General features: G+C 42.0%; 1 long non-coding RNA gene across 1 annotated transcript; it reads right to left on the bottom strand.

The window, feature by feature from the left end:
* Nucleotides 1-3382: 3382 nt before the first annotated feature.
* LOC147617266 (uncharacterized) lies at nt 3383-3764 on the bottom strand. Its single transcript, XR_015262296.1, has 3 exons — nt 3727-3764; nt 3555-3635; nt 3383-3413 (listed from the first exon to the last, which is right to left on the bottom strand). It is a non-coding gene; the product is annotated as an uncharacterized LOC147617266 (long non-coding RNA).
* Nucleotides 3765-23182: the final 19418 nt, after the last annotated feature.

Genomic DNA, 23182 nt, shown 5'->3' with positions numbered 1-23182 from the left:
TTCCATTGCCACAAACAAGTTCAAACTAGCAATCATTCAAGCTCTAAGTTTTAAGCTTCTACGAACATTATTCAAACTAGCAAACTGCTATGATGTGTTACTTCTTCCGTTATAAGTGACGGTTAATGCAAGTTACAATTATTACCAATGTTATTGCTATTCTTTATGCTACAAGGGCGGGTTATCTAACATAAGCCGCTGAAGCTTATATCATGTTTATGTATTGTACCTAAGATTTATTGGCATGCCATCCAAAAAGAAAGACCATAGTGAAATTGGCACGCCAAGTTTTAGCTAGCAAAAGAATGAATCAGAAAAGCTTTTTGGAGGGTTTGTGTTCATGATGCTTCTGTATGTTTTTTTCCTTATTAAGCATTCCGATCCTACATATATGTTCCTTATATGGACCTACCTTCTCTCATAATTGTATAACTTAATAATGACCCTTTTGGCCTCTAAGTACCTACTACTAGTAAGTGGTTAGCAAAGCTACTACATATTCTAGCCTCTTTGCTTCCTAGTAATGGAATCTCAAATGTAGGTCCATAATACCTATCCTAGTGTTTTGTAGGTGTCAAAGTAAGTTTGTCAAATAAGATTTATCTATCAAACCACATATGGCATGTGCAAACGTTTGTGAATTTCTACAAAGTAGGCTACTTATCACATCAACTTAAAGAATGCATTCTATCTCCAACAATTTGTTCACATTTTTTTTAGTGGTCAAGTTTCCATGGGAACACTTGAAATCTACTCCCTTTCGATAGTCGTCTTTCAAAATATAAATTGAACTCCAAAAGAAGATGATGCTTTGACTACTAAAGTCCAACACATATTCATTTTATGTTGAATTCATGGCATACTCATGAGTTTCACTTTACTTATTTATTTAGAGTCAAATATGGGAACGTTGTTTTTTTATGTAAACTTTTAAAGTGGGAATATTCTATATGTTTTTTTCTCATAAAGCATTGAGATCCTACATATGTGCATGGGAATACACACCATGAAAACCCTTGAAAGTAATAGTTATTTTTCGACACTGATTTTGATGCTTATTATGGGACATTGGTTTTGACATTGACAACGACACTTATTGTGACAGGTATTATTTTGATGTTGAAAATGACCCTTTTTGCGCTCTTTTTGATGGTTATATCGACGAATGTAGGTTTTTTTTTAAAAAAAAATTAATGATACACCTAGGTGCAGTCCTACAGCTGGGTGTACCATTACAAATTACATCTGTTTTTTGTGTACTGAATGGTCATGAAACTTAAATTTTGATTAAGTTAAAAAAGTTACATAGCTCATAATGGAGCCAACAAAAAGTACACAAAAGAGGCATAGAGCCGACAAAAAGAAGTACAAAAAAGAGGCCCGACTTATGTACATAGAACTTAATCATTATCAGTGCCTTCAGGGTTTAGCACACAGGGGAAAAAACTTCGAAATCATAAGTGAGGAAAAAAACTAATTGATGGGTGGAAAATGTAGAGGTTTACCATTTTCACCACATCTACCCAGTTCACGTTGTGGCCCTCGTACTGCTCAAGTTTCTCGAGGAGGAAATACGTCCCATACATTAGGGTGTACCTTTGAAAAGATATAGGGGCGAAGAGAGCTTGAGCTTTTGCAAGCACACACACACTCACACAAACCCTAGAAGAGAACACACAAGGTGAGGCTGAAAATTCTTGTTATTCTTCACACAACAAAAGAGGTCTACAAAGAAGATAAAGTGACTAACACACATAATAGAGTATATACAAGCAGTCCATAATGTGAACACGCTAAGAGGAGTGGGTAGATATGGACTAGTTGGTGTAGTCCCGAGCTGTAGAATCTCTGGCAAAGATATGTCAGTGCCAGCTACAAAACCCGCTAGTGATGTAAATGTCGAATCACTACAAGAGTAGAAGCCTGTAGCGACCCTTACGGGGGTCGCTACAGAAGTCGTTCCAAAGGTCGCTTTTGAACATCGTTTAAACGACCTCTATAGCGACATTTTTGCGATGCATAAACGACGCTATTTGGGTGGCATAAACCACGTTTTTAGGGTGGCATATGCATCGCATTTGGGTGGCATAAACGACGTTTCGAGGGTGGCATAAACCACGTTGTTTGGTGGCATAAACGACCCTTTTTTGAGTGGCATAAACAGCTAAGTTTGGGTGGCATAGGCGACCTTCTTTGAGTGGCATAAACGACCCTTTGAAGGTGGCATAAACGACCTTATTTTGGGTGGCATAAACGACCCTGTTTGGGTGGCATAAACGACCCTACGAAGGTGGCATAAACGACCCTATTTTGGGTGGCATAAACGACCCTGTTTGGGTGGCATAAACGACGTTACGGAGGTGGCATAAGCGACCCTATTTGTATTATTTTTTTTAGCCATTGGGGTCGCTTAAAAGACCTTTGTTCTGAACGTTTTTTTTTAGCTGATGCGCATTCTCTCTCGCTCTCTCTCTCATACACATTATCTCCACTTGTGTCTCTTGCACACACATTCTCTCTCTCTTTCTCCCTCTCTCTCTCTCTCACACACACACACACTTCACATAAACATTAGTCTCTCTCTCTCTCTCTCTCTCTTTCTCCCTCTCTCTCTCTCTCTCACACACACACACTTCACATAAACATTGGTCTCTCTCTCTCTCTCTCTCTCTCTCTCTCTCATACACACTTGCCTCTTTATCACACACACATCGTACGTATACAAACATCATAAAAAATCTCTCTTTCTCTCTCTCTCTCTCTCTCTCACACACACACACATACGCACGCGCATTCGTGTACGACAAAAGACCCAAGAATCGACATACATCGACTTTTGAAAAAGCAATGGCCGACATCGATTACGGTAAGTATAAATTGATTTTTGCAATCAATTAACATTTAAATCTGTAGATTTGGGAGGTAGACACTTCAAGAAACTCTTGATAGATATAACACATGTGCATCATGGCCAAAAACACACATACATAAAGAAAATGTTAATGAAAGAGCGCCATCATTCTGAATGAGCGACTATATGTATCAAAAAAATATGTCTACAAACTCAGCACTAAATGGCTCTATCATTAATCGGAGTCATCGGAGGAAGAGTCCTCCTCTTGTACATTCTTGGGTGGTTGCGATGATAACCCTGCTGCTACCTGTCGAGCAACCTCGTCCATGTCGTTCTCACCATGTTGCTCCTGCAATTAAAAATGTCTATTGGCTATTTGAGTATAAAAAAAACCATATAACATATAACACATGTAGATCTTGATTGGCATAAAATAATATTTGATAGAATTACTTACAAAAGCATCGGGTGTCGGCATCTCCTTCTGTAGCGCTCTGTAGCCGTAAATTGTGGCTCTCCATATCTCGTCTGCAGATGGTGCTCGACCATAATCCTTTCTCTGTCATTTAAACATTGCATATATATAAGTAAGAAGTGAATTGAATGCATATGAGATCATAGATACATGGATACATATATATATATATGTATGTATATACAAATACCTATAGATAGTCGAACAAAAAATTTGTGCACTTACAAAGAGTGCTCGAAAGCCATTAGAGCCCATCCGGCCAAGCCGAGAGGTGTGCCCTGACTGGACACGAGCCTGTGCTGCCTCCTGCAAATTAAATGCGCTTTTATATGAATATATAATTAATGCTATTCGAGAAGTACCTATCATATGCATTGAGTGAATTAACTTTGTGTACCTTCTGTTGAGGCCATGTCACTCTCAAGCGAATCTCTTTCCTGAAGTGCCGCCAAGAATCTTTGCACATCGCAGGTGGGCGTGTATGCTTAAGGACGACCGCAAATTTCCTAAGCATTTAACAACAGTGTGTTATTACAAGGTTTCACAATTTACGATCAATAAACATATAGATGGATATATAAACACATATACATAGGTAGGTGGATAGATAAATAGATAAATGTAGCGGTCAGTATGCGCTATGGATGCTCAATTGGGTGCATTTGGAGAGCGTACTAGCTCTCCGAATGGACCAATTGCACATCCATAGTGCATACGGACCGGCTGATGGTCCGTATATGCTATGCTAACGCATTTGGGTGCATGTCAATTACACCTTGAAGAACTATTTTGTGCAAGGTTACTGTAAGCCTCTAATATGGACATAAGTACAGTAAGAAGGTATGATTACAAATTAACTAGTTTCTGAGGGAAGAACATTATTCCTAACCTGGGGATAAGCAAATATGCATTGTGCGCTACCATAGCATTTACAAACACTTCTAGGATGATTTTGTATGTGTATTATTTTTGTTCAAGTTTTCTTTGATTTTTAATGATATTAATATGACATTAATATTTTATGAATGCAGATTCCGGATCATCCTCTGGGACACCGCCTCCTCCCACTCTTCCTGTGCGTCCATCTGTAGTTGCGAGAGGAGATGGTTCCTCTTCTTCCACATCATCTATGACACTAGGCGACTCACAAACATATTACGTTGAAAGAATCCCATGTTGGTGTGCAGCATGCCATGGCACTCATCGACGAATGCGACGCATATGTTTTGCCCATATGGAGCAGTATGGTCCATGTCCTGATATGCCACCACAAGAGGAACGGGAGCATCCCATGGTAAGTGATGTCATTTTAGAACTATGTATAAATTCATATCCAAGTTTACTCCGCACTATTAATCGTGTTCCATGTGTGTCTCACCCTTCATATAATCAACAATGATGCATTATTCAGCACGTACCAGTTCTACATCCTCGATTTCATGAGGACTGTGAAGACCATGGAATTGATCCTTCATTCCTTCCACGCACACGATATGGTCAAGCCGTTTTTCAGTTGCAAATGGAGGCATCATCAACTTCTTTGCCCCTCGGTGCCCAATCAGAGACATTGGGTGATCATCCACCATTGCCTGATCGTCTTCTATCTCTCATTCAAACGTACTATCGTAGACACTATGGAGGATGGTTGGGAGCAGCCCTTCCAGCAGACGGAGAGGTTTTCAGCTTTTGGGGTGCTCGATATGTGATTGCACCATCTACCATTCCCAATGGTGGACGAGGTCTCTTTATTGCACAGGATTTACGCGTGCCCGCAAACTCAGAGGTGACTCTTATGTCATTTTGTGGGCCCATTTATGGTTGGGGCGCATGGCATGCACTTGTTCGCTTTATCAGAAGTATGACAACATATGGGCTTTGTGCTAATGCGGCCTCACTCACCGAAAGAAACATTAGATATAATTGTGGATCGCGGCTTTATATTGATGGAAGACCCTATGCTCAAGGAAATATAGCAGGGCTAATCAATAGTAGTAGAGGGAGAAATGAGAGAACAAATTGTAACTTTATGGAGTGTGAGAATAGTCACGAGCCATGTTATATGATTAGAGATGTACCCATATATATAGTAGTGTGTGCTACAAGATCATTACAAGCTGGCGAGGAATTATTTGTAAATTATGGATGGCGTCGGCCATCACCAGCCCCTCTTTGAGAATGAAATTTGAGATAAAGTGTCGGCCTCTTAAATTATGTATGTTTCAAATAATGTATCCAGCTTTGTAGCCCAATCAGCATTTAATTTTGACAAATATTTGATGATATATTTCATTGTCTCGTCAGTAATACAACTAAGGGTATTTTAGTGTCTTGTCTAAGGTTATCTTGAGTATAGATTTTTGCTGCTAATATGCTATGATGATTTAGTTTAAGAAAAAAAAGAAAAGAGGATGGCAACAACTCGGACAGATATCTTGGGAATAACCACTTGACCTGCATGTTCCTTTCATCAGATCACAAGCCTCTAGAAGCATTTTGCCAAACCTTAAGTCCTCATCTGTGAGATTGATACCATTGGCTTAGAGAGCTTGGAGTGTAACCCAGCAGCAGTTAAGTGCACAATGCTAATTTCTCAAGTGGTGGCATGATCGTCAAGCTTGTAGCCAAGACAGCAGACGACAAAGCTGATTGGGTTTTCTTAGAACATGTCTGAAGACACCAAAAACTTTGGGGATACTATCTTCTCATGAGTGATGCAGTGTCCAAGAAAAGCAGATTCATACCCACAAAAATCAATTCGTTGTCTTTGTTGACGGCTGACTCCTCTGGCCTTCGCTTCCACGCTTATTTTCCTTCGCTGTCAGCCCGACCTGCGTCAGCTGCAGTTCACCACACGTCAAAAGGCACCCCTTCGTCTTCCGCTCTAGAGGCCCCTTCCCCGAGCCCCCCCCCCCCCATCCACACACAGTTACTCTCTGTACATTCTACAGAGAGCCCCCGGTTCCCTCCGAAAAGCTCCCTGCTTATTCTTCCATACCCTTTCGAAGCGCCCCCCCCAACTCTGGTTATTTCTGGATCCTGCCGGCAAATCGGGCCTCTCCACACCTTTTTCAGCTGAAAACACGTTTATTCCGTTTTGAAATTCCACACTGCCCTCATTTTTCTCCCATTTTTCTTGGATTGATAAGTATCACATTCTTTATGGCTCCTTTACACCATATCTTTGCTTAGGGGCTGTTCCCATGCATAACATCAAAAAGACTCATTTGGCCTCATTTAACATTTACTATCCCCGCATTATTTTCACTGCCATCAATAATCATTTAGTCACGACCATGGCCATGACCTTGACTAATCATACTGCCTTCATGCCCATGCATCTGAGTTCATATGGGATGGTCTGTGAGCTTCTTTCACTACATGGATGTGCCACAGCACGACAGCGGTAAGATGATCCAAGTATCTGAGAAGTGGGTGAGTGGCAATGGCATATAAGAGGGCACTGAGAGTGGACACCCTTGTCTGACCGAACAACCCAAGGACCAAGATTGAGAAAGATGATTACCAAGGATGCATTGGGCTGTAGAGTCAGCATACAAGCAGTAGATGACATTAGCCATTTTTGGCCCGAATCCCATCTGAGCCATTGTCTGTGAGATAAAATCCCAGTTGACCGTGTCAAAAGCTTTAGCAAAGTCCACTTGCATAATAAAAACATCTTGGTCAGAATATTTTGCATATTCAATAGCCATGAGAGCATTGCCAATATTATCATGGATCTGCCGCCTAGGAACAAAGCCATATTGCAAGGGATGTAGACCCTCATAAAGCACTTGCAAACAGGCATCAATGTGATGGGCCTCCAATCCATGAGATGCTCACACAAATTCCGCTTGGGGATGAGTTTACCTATGCCATGCTTCCATGATTGGGGGAGTACTCCTATATGCCAAGCCTCATTAATCATTTGCAAGATAACACCTTTAAGGTCTTCCGAAAAGTGTAAGAAAAATTCCACCGTGAGGCCATCATATCCTGGTGCCTTACCAGTGCTGAGATGGGACAAGGCATCATCAAGCTCCACATCAGTGAAAGGCATATCAAGTTTGAGAGCTTCCTCTGGGTTGAGAATGGGAAGAACATGCTGTAAAAGAGTATCCCGAGCTTGTAATTCGTGCAAAGAAGTGGTAGCAGGGGGTGCAAACAGTTTCTGAAAATAAGAAAAGCATTCATGTTGGAGCTCTGAGAAAGACCGAGTCCATTCACCATCCAGTTTACGGACTCTGAGGCAAGAGGTCTTCCTCCTGGAAGCATGTAACCCTTGAAAGAAAGATTTTGAAGAGTAGCCTTTATCCATGAATTGAGTCATCCTTGCCCGAACCTGCCACTTGACCAATTTCCATCGGTCATTAGCTTGCAAGAGAGCTGTTGTGACTGAGAGAGAGTGTCCATTTGTTGAGAAGAGAGGGGCTACAATTGGGAATGTGCAGTCAAGGACTGAACTACTGCTTTGGCATGCTGAACTTTAGCTCTCCAGTCAGGCATGAAATTACTCCCATATTCATGAATAGCATGCTGAAGCCTGTCCACAAGGCGTTGCCATGCAAAATTACAGTCATAATGGACATGGGCTGTAAGAGGAATTATGGCATATCGGATCAATTGTTGAAATTGTGCATGCTGCAGGTATTCTTTATTGTTGTGTTTCATCCGAATGGAATGTAAAGGCATGTCATCCCAGGGCTGCCAAACTGAATATTCAGCCATAAAGGAGCATGGTCAGAGAGACCAAGAGAGTGATCAAGCTCAATATGAAGACTGAAATCTGTATATTGTTGTGCATACAGTAAATACCATCTATCCAAGCGAGCCCAGTAGTTAGTAAAGGCATTATGATGATAGGTGTAGCCCACTATTCCAGTGTGCATGGTTGTCCATAAATCTTGTGCATGTGTCGTGGTAAGTAACTCCTCCCATGATCGCTTTTCAGAAGGGATCATATGAGATCTATGAGTAGTGTTGTCTAATGGCATGGGAGAGTTATTAAAGTCTCCGCCAAGAAGAGCACAAGATCACCATGGGTAAGAAGCAATGGCATGCCACATGGAAGCTCTGGAAGCAGAAGTTTGCAAGGCATAAATAGAGGCAAATTCCCAAATATCACCATTGACATCACATTGAATCACCATCCATCTGCCATCACAATCATTGAAGGCAAGCTGGGGCTGTAGTTCATGTCTGACCAATATGCAAAGACCCGAGAAATGCTTAGTACCTGCATAGTGGATATCATAGCCCCCAAAATAGCCAGCCTGGCCAGCCATAGAATGTTGGTTATGTTCTTGCAAACAGAGAATGTCCGGCTGCCTAGTTAAAACATAATTCCACACTAGCCTCCACTTTAGAAGGATTGCAGAGGCCCTGTACATTAAGAGTGACACAATGGAGTTTGTCAAGCATGAGGATATATACAAAGGAGGAGACCAAGAATATACAACCAAAGAGTGCTTAAGCATCAGCCATCATGGGCTGCAGCCCTTCCTTCCCTGGGTCAAAGGATAGCCCTTCCTCAGACTCACAAACAGGAATGTGTTTTTTGAGAACTCCAACCCAATTGAGAAGAACCGGGGGAGTGGCTGAGGTAGAGGCTTGGCCTGGAGTAGGAGTAGATGCATCCTAGTGGCGAGATTGAAGGGGTCTTTGCCTCAACACCCTCTTGGGCTGTAAAAAACCATCATTATCACGGGCCTTCTCTTTCTCTTTACCTTTGTCCTTGCCTTTATCTATGGCTAGCATTTGCGAAGCCACTTTCCCAACTTTGGAGGCATTTTTATCCAAATTCTTGGACCCAGTAGTCTCTTGCTTATGAGTGGGCTGAACCAGGGGAGAAGGTATAGCAGTGGCTGGAGGGGGATGCAAGACAGTAGGGCATGCAGAGGCCAGATGCCCGTACTTATGGCATGAAAAACAAGCACCTGCAAAAATTTTCCATTTCAATTCAAAGTACTTTTGGCCCATTGGCAAACCTTTAACCTCGACTGCAATGGAGGGGAGGGTAGGGGTATCTGTGTCCCACAAAACAAAATCTATTACGATTCCCAGCAGGGCGAGGGGGGCAGATAACTTGGCCCAGTGCAACGGCCAATCCTGGCAATTCTTCTCGCATATAGTCTGGGAAATTAACCACCTCCACCCAGATAGGACAATGATGTCGTATGAGACTTTGATAGTCCTTATTGGGGAACCATGGCATAGCACGTACCATTTTCCTGCCATAAAATAAAGGAGAAAATTCAAGCACATGCTGCTTCTGCAAGGCATCGGTGAGGTGAACTTCATAAAATCCACGGGAGGCAAAGTACACCCCCTCCACAAAAGAGCGACCAAGGATAGACTGGTTGTACCAAAGATGGTAGCTACAATTTATAAGTAACCTGAGGAATAGGCTTGCTCCAATCCTGGCGAGATTGATGGAAGTCCTCTTTCAGAGTATCAAAAACATATTGAGCCTCTTATGGTGCGACATTGTATAACCTATGAGAGAGGGTTGAATCCATCTTGAGACAATGGAATCTCCCTTGAATCAAATAATAGGGTGGGCATCTGAACATATAATGCTTCTCAATCTGCACCTCCCTAACTGTGTACCTTGCATAACTATGCCTCTCAAGTAATGCCCTTTGCTCTACCAAATTGAATCTGATTCAATCTACACATAGTGGGATGATACTCTTTATTGGCCGATGATAATATGGCATGTGATCTTCCGATGAGGGTATCTAGGGCTGACAATGAATCCATCCTCAAAAACTTGCAGGAAGTGCTCTTTATAAAATTAGAGTTTTATAGGGAGATATAGTGGTAAAAGGAATCAAAAGATATTGATATCTAGATTACCTATCATCTTCTTGGAGATTTCAATTGTGTGCCTCAAGGCCACGTGATCTACTTGCAAGGCTGCCAGAATGTGAGGAAGGGAGCTGGTCGGCCAGTCCAGAAGGCTGTTGGCTGGAGAACACCTTGAGATATTTAAAGAAGATGAAGAACTCCTTAAGCTTAGGGTTCCCAATACAATAGAGGATGAAATGATGGGCTCTTATTAAAGCGAATGTTGAAATATAGTGTTGCATGGATGATGACCTATAGGAAGCCTAATCAATGCATAACCAGCTAGATTCATCTCATTCATAGATGTACAAGCCATTGGAAATCCTAAAGCTTCATTCCATTGTCAGTGGTCACCTACTTTATCTAGCTCAGAATCCTAGTTCTAATGGTCACTTCATAGAGAGGGACATGTTAGCTACCCACAAATAATAGTGGAAGAGGAACTCATTGGAGGACCTATCTAATTAGAAAGTCACATCATGTGTGGCCTAAAGAATGGGATATGATAGATGCACAAATTGTGTTGACCACACTGACTGTCCCACCATAAACTTTGCATTCATTATTTTACTTGCAAATAAATAAGGATGTTGAGGATCTTCAAAGGTAGTTGCTGCTAGAGAATATAGATTACATTAACATATTTCACAGATGCAAGGCAGTGGTGGTACATCATCTTGAAGATAATATCTTTGACAGCCTAGAATCTTGGGAATATGACTTCATCACATGAGGCAAGATCCATCAAAGGCCAGATCTTTTGTATAGGGTTGTAAGCGCATATAAATAAGTGTGACAGGTTCATTCTTGACTAATACAATGCTTATTATTGAAGCAGTGCTGAGACTGATACAGTGCTTATTAAAGCAATGTTGATAGAAGGAGGGAGAGTTAGGCTCAGTACTGTCTGAATCGGATCATATTGGAGGAAGAAGAGTCCAGATAGGAGTCGACAAATTTAAAGCTGGTCAGGAGCTATCAGATTTGAGTCTACTTGAGTCAGATACAGATTTGAGTCTGTTTGAGTCAAATACAGATTTGAGTCTGTTTGAGTCAAATACATATAATTTGGGAGCTAGTTAAGATTTAAGTGTCTTGATCTGTGCTGCTAATTGAAACGATGCTGACTGAATCAGTGTTGTCTAAACAACAATTGAATGGAGAAAGAAAAGGAACGAAGCTAACAGATTGAGAGCTGTGTTTGATTGAGAAACTGTCTGAATAAGAGCTGATAGAAATAAGTGCTGACAAACCTGGCCGCTGTGAGCGTGGATTGAGAGACGAACTGCGCGCAGCGTGGAAAAATTTACAGATGCTACAAATCGCGCGAAACGGGGAAGAAAATGAACACTTTTAGTTTTTTTTAAAAATTGCGATGCATAAACGACTCCAAAAAAAAAGGTGGCTTATGCATCGCAAATCCCATGCATAAACCACTCAATTCGTCATTTAGAAGGAAGCTCCTACTAATGGTTCGAGAGGTATGCCGCCGCAGAGTCCCATGCATTCGCAGCAGTGTCGACCAGCTTCTGGTCCTCATACCCAGTCGATGTGCGCGGAGTACCCAGTCGAGTATTCACATTTTATTTTTTAAAAAATTTTGGGTGGCATAAACGACCCAAAAACAAAAGGTGGCTTATGCATCGCAAGTCCGATGCATAAACCACTCAATTCCAGTTTGCAAGGGTCGCTACAATGGTGGCATAAACAACTGCAATTTAAACGTCGCATAAGCATCCACAAAAGCGACCCCCGCTATTTTCTTCGTATTTATATGAGGGTCGCTATGTATAGACCATTCTTGTAGTGATCCATGGATGCCACACTTTTGCAGATTTGCTTCTAAAAACAAAACCCTCTCCTACATGTCTAGGGACATATCTTACCCGCATCCTAGAACACCACAAACTACTAATGGAAACATCTACAGATGACACGGATCACACCCCCGCAAGGGGAGACTATTTGTAGACATGAGGGTCCCATGGGTCATTTTTGGTCCCCCGCGGACGTAAATACCAAATCAAATCAAATCAAATCTCTCTCTTTCTCTCTCTCTCTCTCTCTCTCTCTCTCTCACACACACACACACCACACACGCACACACGCACACACACTCGGCAGCCCCCCCTTCCCTCTCTCTCTCTCTCTCTCTCTCTCTCTCTCACACACACACACACGCACACGCACACACTTGGCAGCCCTTCTCTCTCTCTCTCTCTCTCTCACACACACACATGCACACTTGGCAGCCCTTCTCTCTCTCTCTCTCTCACTCACACACTTTTTTTTTTGATTTGATAGGATGATACAATCAACCCATAAAGAGAGAGAGCCTCTGCAAAGATGAGAATAAGAATCATGCCCACAAACAGCTTTGGCTGCTATGCATTAGCATTTGAACTATTGTAACGTCCAGTGCCATCCCTTCAGGCATAGCACTTCTAAGTCGAGCAAGCGTTCAAACAGCGTTGGGTACAAAGCCACCCTGGAGATCTATGAAACACTACCCTTGCAATGGCTTTTGTATCATCTCAATGTTCATAGTGGCAAGGTGATGCCTCTTCTCTACGACAGAGCAACTGGGTTCAACACGAAAGAACATGCAAGGTTCAGCTGGGCCATGAGAGCTGCGACGAGAAGCACCTCTTGGAACAGATCTCAAATCCTTACCTCGCACTTCTATGGCTTCATCATCGTTCTCAAGGCTTAGTCAACTCATTGCTCAAGGCTCAAGTAATTGGTAGCAGGCGCTTATGTTTTTTTCTAGTCTTTCTCTCAGCCGCCAGAGCTTCATCGCTTTTGGCTCAGCCAACTTGCAAGCGTATCCTTGCTTCATATTCTTTTCAGTTCAGCAAGAGTATCATAACTTTGGCTATAGAGAGAGTCATCGCTTCTACTAAGTACCAAGATAGCCATCGCTTCTAACTGCAGCCGAGTACCAAACAGCCATAGCTTGCAACGCTCTTGCTTTGTTTCATCTCAGCTCAGAGGCTGCATTGCACTATTGCTTCATTTCATCTCAACTTAGTAAAGACTGGAGGGAAAAAAATAAAAATAAAAAAGAGAAAAAAAAGCGTGGAACGCATCATTTTTTTTGGCTGAGGTCGCTTCATGGCCTTAGCGTTCACTACGCTGAAGGCTCAGCCCTCGTTTCAATCACCTTAACAAGGAAGCAGTAGCTTTATCGCAACCAACCAACAATTGCTTCACCACCTGGGCAGCGTTCACTACGCTGAAGGCTCAGCCCTTGTCATCACAAGCACCTTAAGAAAGTGCTTTTAGCAAGTGCACCACACAGAGCATCGATACCCCAACACACACACACACGTTACCTGTGCTGGCCGTGAGCTTGGGATTGTGAGACGAATCAAACGTTTGAAGCTGCTACAGTTGCTACAGTTCGCGCGAAACGGGCGAAAAGAAAATGAATACACGTTTTATTTTTTTTAAAGATTTGAGATGCATAAACGACCCTAAAAAAAAGGTGGGTTATGCATCGCAATTTCGATGCATAAACCACTCATTTCCAGTTTGCTAGGGTCGCTACTACGGTGGCATATACAACTGCATTTTAAAGGTCGCATAAGCATCCACGAAAACGACCCCCGCTATTTTCTTCATATTTATATGAGGGTCGCTATGTATAGACCATTCTTGTAGTGAATGGTCATGTAGGCACCTCATGAGTGTCAGCTCATGTTGAGCTTGACATCTCAACACTCCCCTCAAGCTCAACTCCAACTCATGAACTCCAAGCATATCTCAAAATCTAAAGAGCTTCTCAGCTCCTAAGGCCTTCGTGTGTCAGTGACCTGATCCTATGTGCTAACGTAGGCCAAGTCGATGTCGCCTGCCAAGATTATCTCCCTGATGAAGTGGTAAAGTACCTCAATGTGTTTTGTTCGTGCAGAAAAAATGGGTTCCTGGCCAACTCTATACTGCTAAGATTGTCACAATATATGACAACCTTTCTCTCCACATGCAACCCCAAATCAGCAACAAGTAGCTTGCATAACCAAGCTAGTTCACATGCTCCCACCGTAGCTCCTCTGTACTTTGCCTCTATACTCGACAAGGCAACTGTGGGATACTTGCTGCTCCATGTCACAACAGTACTCCCTAATGAAAACATAAATCCACTGGTAGATATCTTGTCGAGATGCTACCTACCCAATCTGCATATGTGTACCGATATAGCTCCAATGGTACACCTGCTGCATAAAACAATGCATAATCAACAGTGGCCCTCAAATATCAAAGTGTGTGTCACACACTGTCAAGATGTGGTTTGCATGGAACCTGCATAAACTGACTCTCTAAGCCAACACTGTAACTCAAATCTGGCCTGCTGATTGTGACATAGATCAAACTCCCCACAATCTTCCTATACATAGTGGGATCCTCTAATACATAACCTGCATTGGCACTAAGCTTTCCATTTTGATCTAATGGCACCGATATTGGCTTACAATCAGCCATCCCATACTTGGACAACATGTCCAATGCATGCTGTCTCTGTGTGTGACGACAGCCAAATACCCTCAGCAGGTGTGTGAATGACCTCAATGCCCAAAAAGTAGCACAGATCTCCCAAATCCTTCATCTCAAACTTCCTTTTGAGAAGACTTTTCACATGCCCAATCTCATCCAAGTTGTCACCCCTAACAATAAGATCATTTACATAAATGGTGATGATCACAATACCCTTATCACTCTTGCGCACATACAAAGAGTGATATGCATTTGCCATATGAAAGCCAATAGTGACAAGATACTCAGTAATCTTGTCATGCCATGCTCGTGGAGCTTGCTTCTGCCCGTACAAGGCCTTATGAACCTTACATACAGACTCTGGGTGACCTGTATTCTCAAAACTTTGTGGCTAATCCATATACACTTCTTATTGCACTACAAGGGATCGGGCTCATACCCGCGCTCCTAGCCGCTAAAAATGACTTGTGAAAAAAAGTAGCGGGCCCGTGTATCAGCGCGTGTATCATCGCGGCCCGAGACATGCATGTAAAAGCGTGTGTATAGGACTGCTCAGACACACTCATACACGGGCGTATACACGTGTTCTGTCAGTTCAGATGCATTTAGACGCGTTGATACAAGCGTCTATACACGTGTTTAGTTACTTTAGATGCGCGTATACACGCGTATTTCTCAGGTTTGACGCGTTTATACACGCGTGTTTTACAGATTATCCGCATATATACACACGACTTTTAGCAGTTCTGACGCGTTTATACATGCGAACAGAGAGCCAAAAAAAAAATCCAGAGAGTGCTATTTGGTGCCTGAATGCTGTTCCAGCATTCCAGCACCCAATAACACTCTCTGGATTTTTTTTTTTGGTGCATTAGACCATCCACGAAGAACATAACCATGAGGAAGATTAAGACAAGAATGACATGAATGCATACATTGTCAATACACGATTCAAGACAGACATGAATGTAATACTATCGATTCACGATTCAATATTACTATCAAAATTTCACACATATATACAAGGGAGTCCATATCTCGAAGTAGTCCATGGCTTCAGTTTACAAACAAATATATACAACCACATCCTCAATATGGAATGTGATACTATAAGTCTGAGTACTACTCAGACCCAGATGATGACTTGGTGCTCTCTCCATGCTCAGATGAGCTCACATCGGTCGGAATGTCCGATGAGTAGTGCTCACGTCCACCCTCTACAGTGGCGGCGGGTGGATCATCAACAGCTTGTGCCTGTTCAAGTAATATATAGTGTATAAGTATATATATATGTAATTCAATAAACCAAAATCATTCGTTTAGAGTTTTCGAGTACCTATCGACCGTATGGTCTCATGGCCATCTCAAACTGCGCGTCTGTAATAAGTCCCTCGGCTCTGAAGATGGCCCACGTGTCACGTCTGCTATGCCGACGAGCATACGCAGTATCGTGGGTTGTGGGCTTCCTCCCCGTAACCCATCGCTGTATCATAATCAACACAATTTGTAAGATTAAAACAATCATAGAATCAATGAATTAAGTAAATAATCAAATAAAGTGGCAAGGTACTTACGAACTCTGCCTCCCATGACTCGACGCTGCCAGATCCGAAATGCGAAGATCCAATGGTCTCTATCTGGATCCGTTGTGCCTCCACATGCTGCCTGCTCTTCACGCCACCCTCTGCTCGTTTCTCTGCCTCCTTCCACTCGCGTTTGTGCGTAGTGGCAGGTTTCTCGGTAGGATAGCCACCCGCAGCTACATTTAGCCGATCATCGTACGCGAGTTTTTTAAGGTGAGATCTTTTATTACTTAAGATCTCCCTTATTCGCGTCCTTCCCCATACATCCGAGAATGTAGCATGTGGGGGATTGGGATACCGACTATGTATAGCCTCTATCACCTCCCCAACTAATCAGCTATTTTGATCTTTAAATTTAATAAAATAATTTCTATACAAGTTTGATACTACCCCACGCATGTACTCCATTACCTCCCTCCCCCTCGCATCCATCACTATCTTGCTCCTATCCGTCACATCATAGCAGATCACTCTCTCCACCTCTCTCATCTCCTCCTCTTCCGAACTGTCTCCTCTAACTCTTCTCCCTCTATCTCCTCTCTCACCGCATGCCCTACTACCTCCCCCACCTCCCCCACCAAAGCACCCGCCGCATCCTCCACTCCCACTCTTCCTACTGCTGCGGGTGGAGTCACGACTGGGGGATTGTCTACGTGACGGCCGGTGGCTTGGATTGTCTACGTGATGGTGGCTGTGAGCCCTGACGTGACGGTGGCTGTGAGCCCTGACGTGACCGTGGCTCTGAGGGAGCACGTGATGGTGGCTATGAGGGTGTGCGTGAGTGTGTTTGGGACGAGGTATGACTCCTCGGTGGACGTGGAAGAGGAGAAGCTGCATGCCGTCTCGTCGGACTCGTAGGCATAGACGGCATTGGAGTGCCCTGGATACTCGCGGTAGGGGTATAGACACCAGGCATGGAAGGAGGGGGATGGGCATACATGTACTCTGTAAGCTCAACTAGACCAGAATGGCGCCCAAAATGATTTAGCATCTCCATCAGCCAATTGCTGTACACAAATGGATCGGATGAAGAACTTGGAATATCCATAAAAAATCTACAAAAATAATCCTCATGTACATCATGGGCTGTCTCTTGACTCACACAAATATCATCATTAAAGTCACCTATCAGCCTGCAAACCATAGAAACAGGAAAGGCAGTCTCGTGTATACACTCATCCAAAAACGCGTGTATACACCCATCAAAAAATGCGTGTATACACCCGTCCAGAAACACGTGTATATCCACGTGAACAGTCTGTGCAGACAGGATACACGCGTTTCTACATGCGACTTGCGCAAAAAAATTTTTGAAAGCAACCAACCTCCGACAATGTGTCCTTATAAAAGGCCCACTGTCGCCCCTGTCAGAATCGTTCACCCAAAATCGTGTGCACAAAAGCAAAAGGATGGAGACAAACCCAAAAGCAAAGAGAAAATAGCATAAACAAATCTGAGGAACGAGACAAGGCAAAGGACAAACTGACTCACCTCTGAAAAAGTGAGTCTTCTTTCTTGGTCGGTTTCCTCCCGTGTGCTCCTTCTTTGCTCTTTGCTCCCTCCTTGCACTTAGGTTTCGTTTCTATTGGAGGAGGCGAAAACAAAAAAGAACAGATATGTTAGTTCAAAATCTTTATTTGGGGAAGGCGGGCTATTTTTAGTTTAAACATTCGTCGCGTTTATAAATGCGTATATGTTCGCGTGTATTATAACTTAGCTGCATTTATACACGCGTTTTGCAGGAATTACCTGCGTTAATACACGCGTTTTGCAGGAATTACCCGCATTAATACACGCGATTTTTATACTTTCATTAAAAATATATTATGATTTTGTGTTTTTTGGTTTGTACATAAGATGTCATCAACCTCCTCAAGCAGTTTTGAGGAAGATGAGACAATGCGTCATCGTAATCGCGATGTGTGGTTGGGACAACGGATCAAATGTATGTGTAATCGATGTCAAGGATGCATTGTATAAGCACGTTGAATTACCTTGAATCACATCTCCATGTATGGAGAATGGAATATTCAAACAGGTTTAGAGGTGAGTAGATGTAAATTGATGGTATTCAAATGACTCATGGTATCCAAATTAAATTAATAGAGTTGTAATATATAAACTCTAATTGAAGCAGGATGCAGTACCACACCCTAACATGGTGCCCTACGTGCGACGAGATGATGCTGGAGCTTCGGGATCTATTGTCAGAGATGAGTGGGAAAGGGATGACAATAGCCATTAGGACCTCAATGGAAGGCTTCTTGGGCCCTTTTATTTGGCAGTTTAAGGAGTCAAACCTTTTCTCTTAAGAAGAAACGTTTTCTAATTAGAAGCTTCAAAACGGCTACTTTATTCGAATTTGAATTTTGGAGGAAAAATGGAATTTAAAATCTAGCGGACAAAACCATATCATGTAACATATCTATGGAAAGCTCTTGATGCGTAGATCACGGATCTATAATCTCCGCTCAAATCGGAGCTTGTATGTAGAAGTTATGGAGGTCCAAAAATTGTAAAATTATCTCCCCCCCTTTTTGGGGGAAAAAGTGCACCCTTTGACCACTCTTACACCTCTCTTACAAACCCAACATTTTAGTCCACATGGCAACCCCCCATTTGGCTATTCCTTAATCACCTTGATTAGGCTTGGGCAAATTAAAGGGCCCAAGAAGACCCCATTCACTTCCTAATGCTTGCACCCCACGAAGTTGTGGAAGAGGAAGTGTTTGATGATATGGTGCGGAATCTTTTTAAGGATGATCCCAAAGGTATGGACGACGATGATATGGAACAAGAGCATCTTTACAAGGCTTCATCGACACCGGTTTTTGAAGGGTGCACATTCTCTATTTTACGTGCTTCACTTGAACTACTCAATATACAAACAGTTTATGGATGGAGCAATGCAAGTCTTGACGCATTATTGAAGTAAGCATTCTAACTTACAAATTTAAATTAGTGGTTTAAGGTTTAGAATTTAAGACTAATTATAATTGATGATATTGGATGCAGGCTATTATCAAACATGCTTCCAAAGGGAAATAGACTACCCACCTCAAGAGACATAGCGAGGGGCTATGTGACATCTCTTGGAGGATTGGATTATGATCGCATACATGCATGCGTCAATGATTGCATTCTCTTTCGTGGAACGCATAAGGAGGCTCGACATTGTCCCACTTGTGGGTGAAGCAAGGTATAGAACAGATATGAAGAGTTTTGATGTACCTCGTAAAGTCTTGCGACACTTTCCTATAATTCCTCACATCAAGCACATGTTCAAGTGCAAATCCATAGCAGAGCTCATGTCATGGCATTCCTCACATCGATCGGATGATGGCATGTGGAGAATTCCCGCAGACACTCCTGCTTGGAAGCATATTGAAGATGAGTGGCCCAGCTTTAAAACAGAGCCCAGAAACTTGAGACTTGGCCTAGGTATGGATGGAGTGAATCCATTTGGTTTCAAAAGCACCGCATACAGCATGTGTCTAGTTGTGTTGGTGAATTACAACCTTCCACCATCAATGGCGACCAAGAAGGGACATCTTATGTTATCCCTTCTAATTCCAGGGAAACATAAAGTCAAGCATATGGATGTTTATCTTGAACCATTGATTGATGAGTTGGAGGAACTATGGAGAGGTGTTGCGGTGGTGGACATTAGTAGGCCTCCCTCCTCTCGACACTTCGACTTAAAAGCAGTGTTGATGTGGACAATGCATGACTTTCCAGGATACAGCGATTGTTTTGGTAAGAATTCTAATTACCTCCCTACTCTAATACTATTGGCTATATATATTAATTATAAATATTGACTTTATTATTCTAACTATTATTTATATTTTAACAGGTTTGAAAACATCGAGTAAACATGCATGTCCTGTTTGTGGCCCTTCGTTAGTACATGAGTATGCTGACGGTTTGTGTAAGACCATATTCAATAATCATCATCGATTTCTCCCCTCAGATCATCCTAAATATGTTGCTGGTAAGAGTAACATTCCTCCACAAACACTTCGTGCAAAAGATTGGAAGCGTATTTGGGAGTCTACAAATATTCTTCCTCCAGATGGCATGAACAGGTATAGTTATGTTTTTTCAATCTTGTTTTGTGTAGTCTCTAATTGGATTAAAGGTCACATAGAGCAATCCCTTGTGTAGGTACTCCATTTTTTTTCGGCTACCATATTGGACCCATCTTAAGATCAACCATCTTCTTGATCCCATGCACATCTTCAAGAATGTGGGATTTGGTATTTGGGAACATATTATTGGTAAACGAGACAATGTTAGTGTACGTGAGGACTTGCGGGTCGCAAGACGTATGCGTCAAGCTTGTCCACCATGAGAGGTGGGTGGGCACGTTCGTCTTCCGCCTACACCATGGATTATATCAAAGAAAGAGGAGAAGCAAGTAAAGCAGGCCATCACCACTTTGCGTACTCCCACTGGATGCATGAGATCATTGAAGGGAGCCTTTACAACCACTAAGAAAAGAGGCGTTGAGCAACTATATGGGTTGAAGTCCCACGATTGGCACAAGATGCTTCAAGTAAGTGTTTTCCAAGTCTTGTACGTTGAAATTAAATTTTGTAATGCCATAAACCATACATACATGTGCTCTTATGTGTGCAGTTCATACTACCTACTAGCATCGACCATTGTGCAAATAAGAGTTTGAAAAAATATATTTATAAGATGGGCGAGCTTGTGAGATATGTAAAACCCATGTCAGATCACCCTTCATTATATCTTGCAAAATGAACGTGCATGAGGTATAATGTACTATTTATTTATTTCTCAGATATGTTAGTTCCAAAGCAATTGATCCAGCCACGTTGGATGATGCGCGTGTTATGGCAGTGGAGGTGGTTTGTTTGGTAGAGGAGACTTTTTCGTAAACCATTCTCACAAGTCAACTACATCTCATTGTGCATTTAGTGGATGAAATCGCTTTATGTGGTACTGTGCATGCACGTTGGATGTTCTTCCTAGAGCGCTTCATGAAGAACTTAAAAGACTTTGTGAGGCAAAGTGCAAGGCCTGAAGGAAGCATGGCCGAGGGTTGGTTGATACAAGAGTCTCTTGTATATATTTCAGAATTTCTTGGTCAGGTGGACAGCTCTTTGCCACGACTATGGAGCAATGAAGAGGACTTGAGGATGACCTCTATTGTGCCTCAAGGAAAAGGACAGAGTAAAGTAATTGACAGAACATTGATTGATGATGTCAATTTCACTTGCATCCTTTAATAGTGATGTGATGAGAAGATGGGCTACAAGATATGAGGATGCAAAGACAAAAAGGCAAGCAAAAAGAGCTCTCTTTCGGAGGCAACATGGCTCTCGTAAGGCGTACCCTAAGCATCTAGCAACACTTCCAAATGATATCCATGTTGATTGGTTGCGTGAGGAAATGGAGAGAGCAGAGAGCGACAAGGGGCTGCATATCACGGCGGAAGAATGGGAGTATGCACGAGGATGCATGTTAAAGGTACATAGAACTAATGTTTTGCATTAGTTATAAGTGATTTTCTTTTAATATTTATTCACATTGCTTACACAAATATTGCTTTTATTTTGGTCCAGTGCACTATGTTCAATGCTATATGGTGGCAAGCATTTTCGAACACAAAGAATTGATGAAAAGAGGAATACACAAGATTGCAGTGTCATTAGTAGCTTTGACGAAGCTAATGGAAAAATGGATGATTATTATGGCACAATCCAAGACATATTTAGGCTTGACTTTCGTCGCTTCTTTGTGTATGTTTTGGATGTCAAATGGAAAATGAACGTGGTGGAAAAAGGGCCTGATGCAACGATAAAACGCCATGCAAGTGGCTATGTAACTATTGACTCTACAAAGTTTTGGCAAACAAAGAAAGATAGGCTTGTATTGCCACAACAATGTGAGCAGGTATGCATTTTTTTACTAATGTGTTGCATGTACATATATATCTAAGCTCGCATACCCCTTGACTTTTGATATGCTAATTAATTACTGTAGTATGTGTATTTGAGTAGGTTATCTATCTACCAACGGTGCATGACATTAAATGGTGGTACGTCATCCCTATTGCACCACGTTCCAAAGTGATGTATGATACATTCATTGATATGGAACATATGGAGGATGTAACAAGCCCCGCGCAATGAAGATGATGTCGAACATGCCAATGAAGATGTTGTGATCGATGATCAAGAAATAAGAGATGATCATGATAATGAGGATGAGCGTGCCATTTCTCATGATCATGAGAATGATCCTACCATTGAGGATGATGGTGATGTTGATGAGGATGATCAGGACATCGATACCATTATCAATGGAGTACAGAATATCGATAGTAGTGGAATAAATTTAATCGTAGCCTTACAAATTGATCAAATGGATATTGATGTTGATCGTTTGGCAAGGATGAATCTTATTGAAGATGAGATCGAACCCTAACCAATCCGTCACTGTATCGTTCTAAATTGACGACATTTCTATTGTATGTGTTGTCTTTTAATTATCATCTCATATGCATGATTTATTTTTGAATATATTTCATTGTTGTAAATGCATTTAGTGGGATTGTGTAATGATATATACTGTAATGTACTATGAGATGGTTTAAAGAAAATAGTTCTTAATTTTTAAAGAAATTCAGTTTTTTTTAGTTTTTCTTTACCAAGCGTGTATTAATGCGTGTATGGCAGCGTGTATTAATGCGTGTATGGCAGCGTGTATTAATGCGTGTATTATTGCGTGTATATAAACACGCTTATACACACGCTGATAAATGTAAATATACATGCGAATTTAAATGCCAAAATACACGCGCCCGATTCTATTCAAATACATGCGCGACCATACATGCGCTCGTAATTTATCGCGTGTATGAAATGCGTGTATGGTGGCATTTTGTAAAAACTAGCC

This window comes from Cibotium barometz, chromosome 37 (assembly GCF_041138505.1).
Source record: "Cibotium barometz isolate CiBa-2024 chromosome 37, ASM4113850v1, whole genome shotgun sequence".
Lineage (NCBI taxonomy): Eukaryota > Viridiplantae > Streptophyta > Polypodiopsida > Cyatheales > Cibotiaceae > Cibotium > Cibotium barometz.
This window is presented reverse-complemented; position numbering and strand designations above follow the sequence as displayed.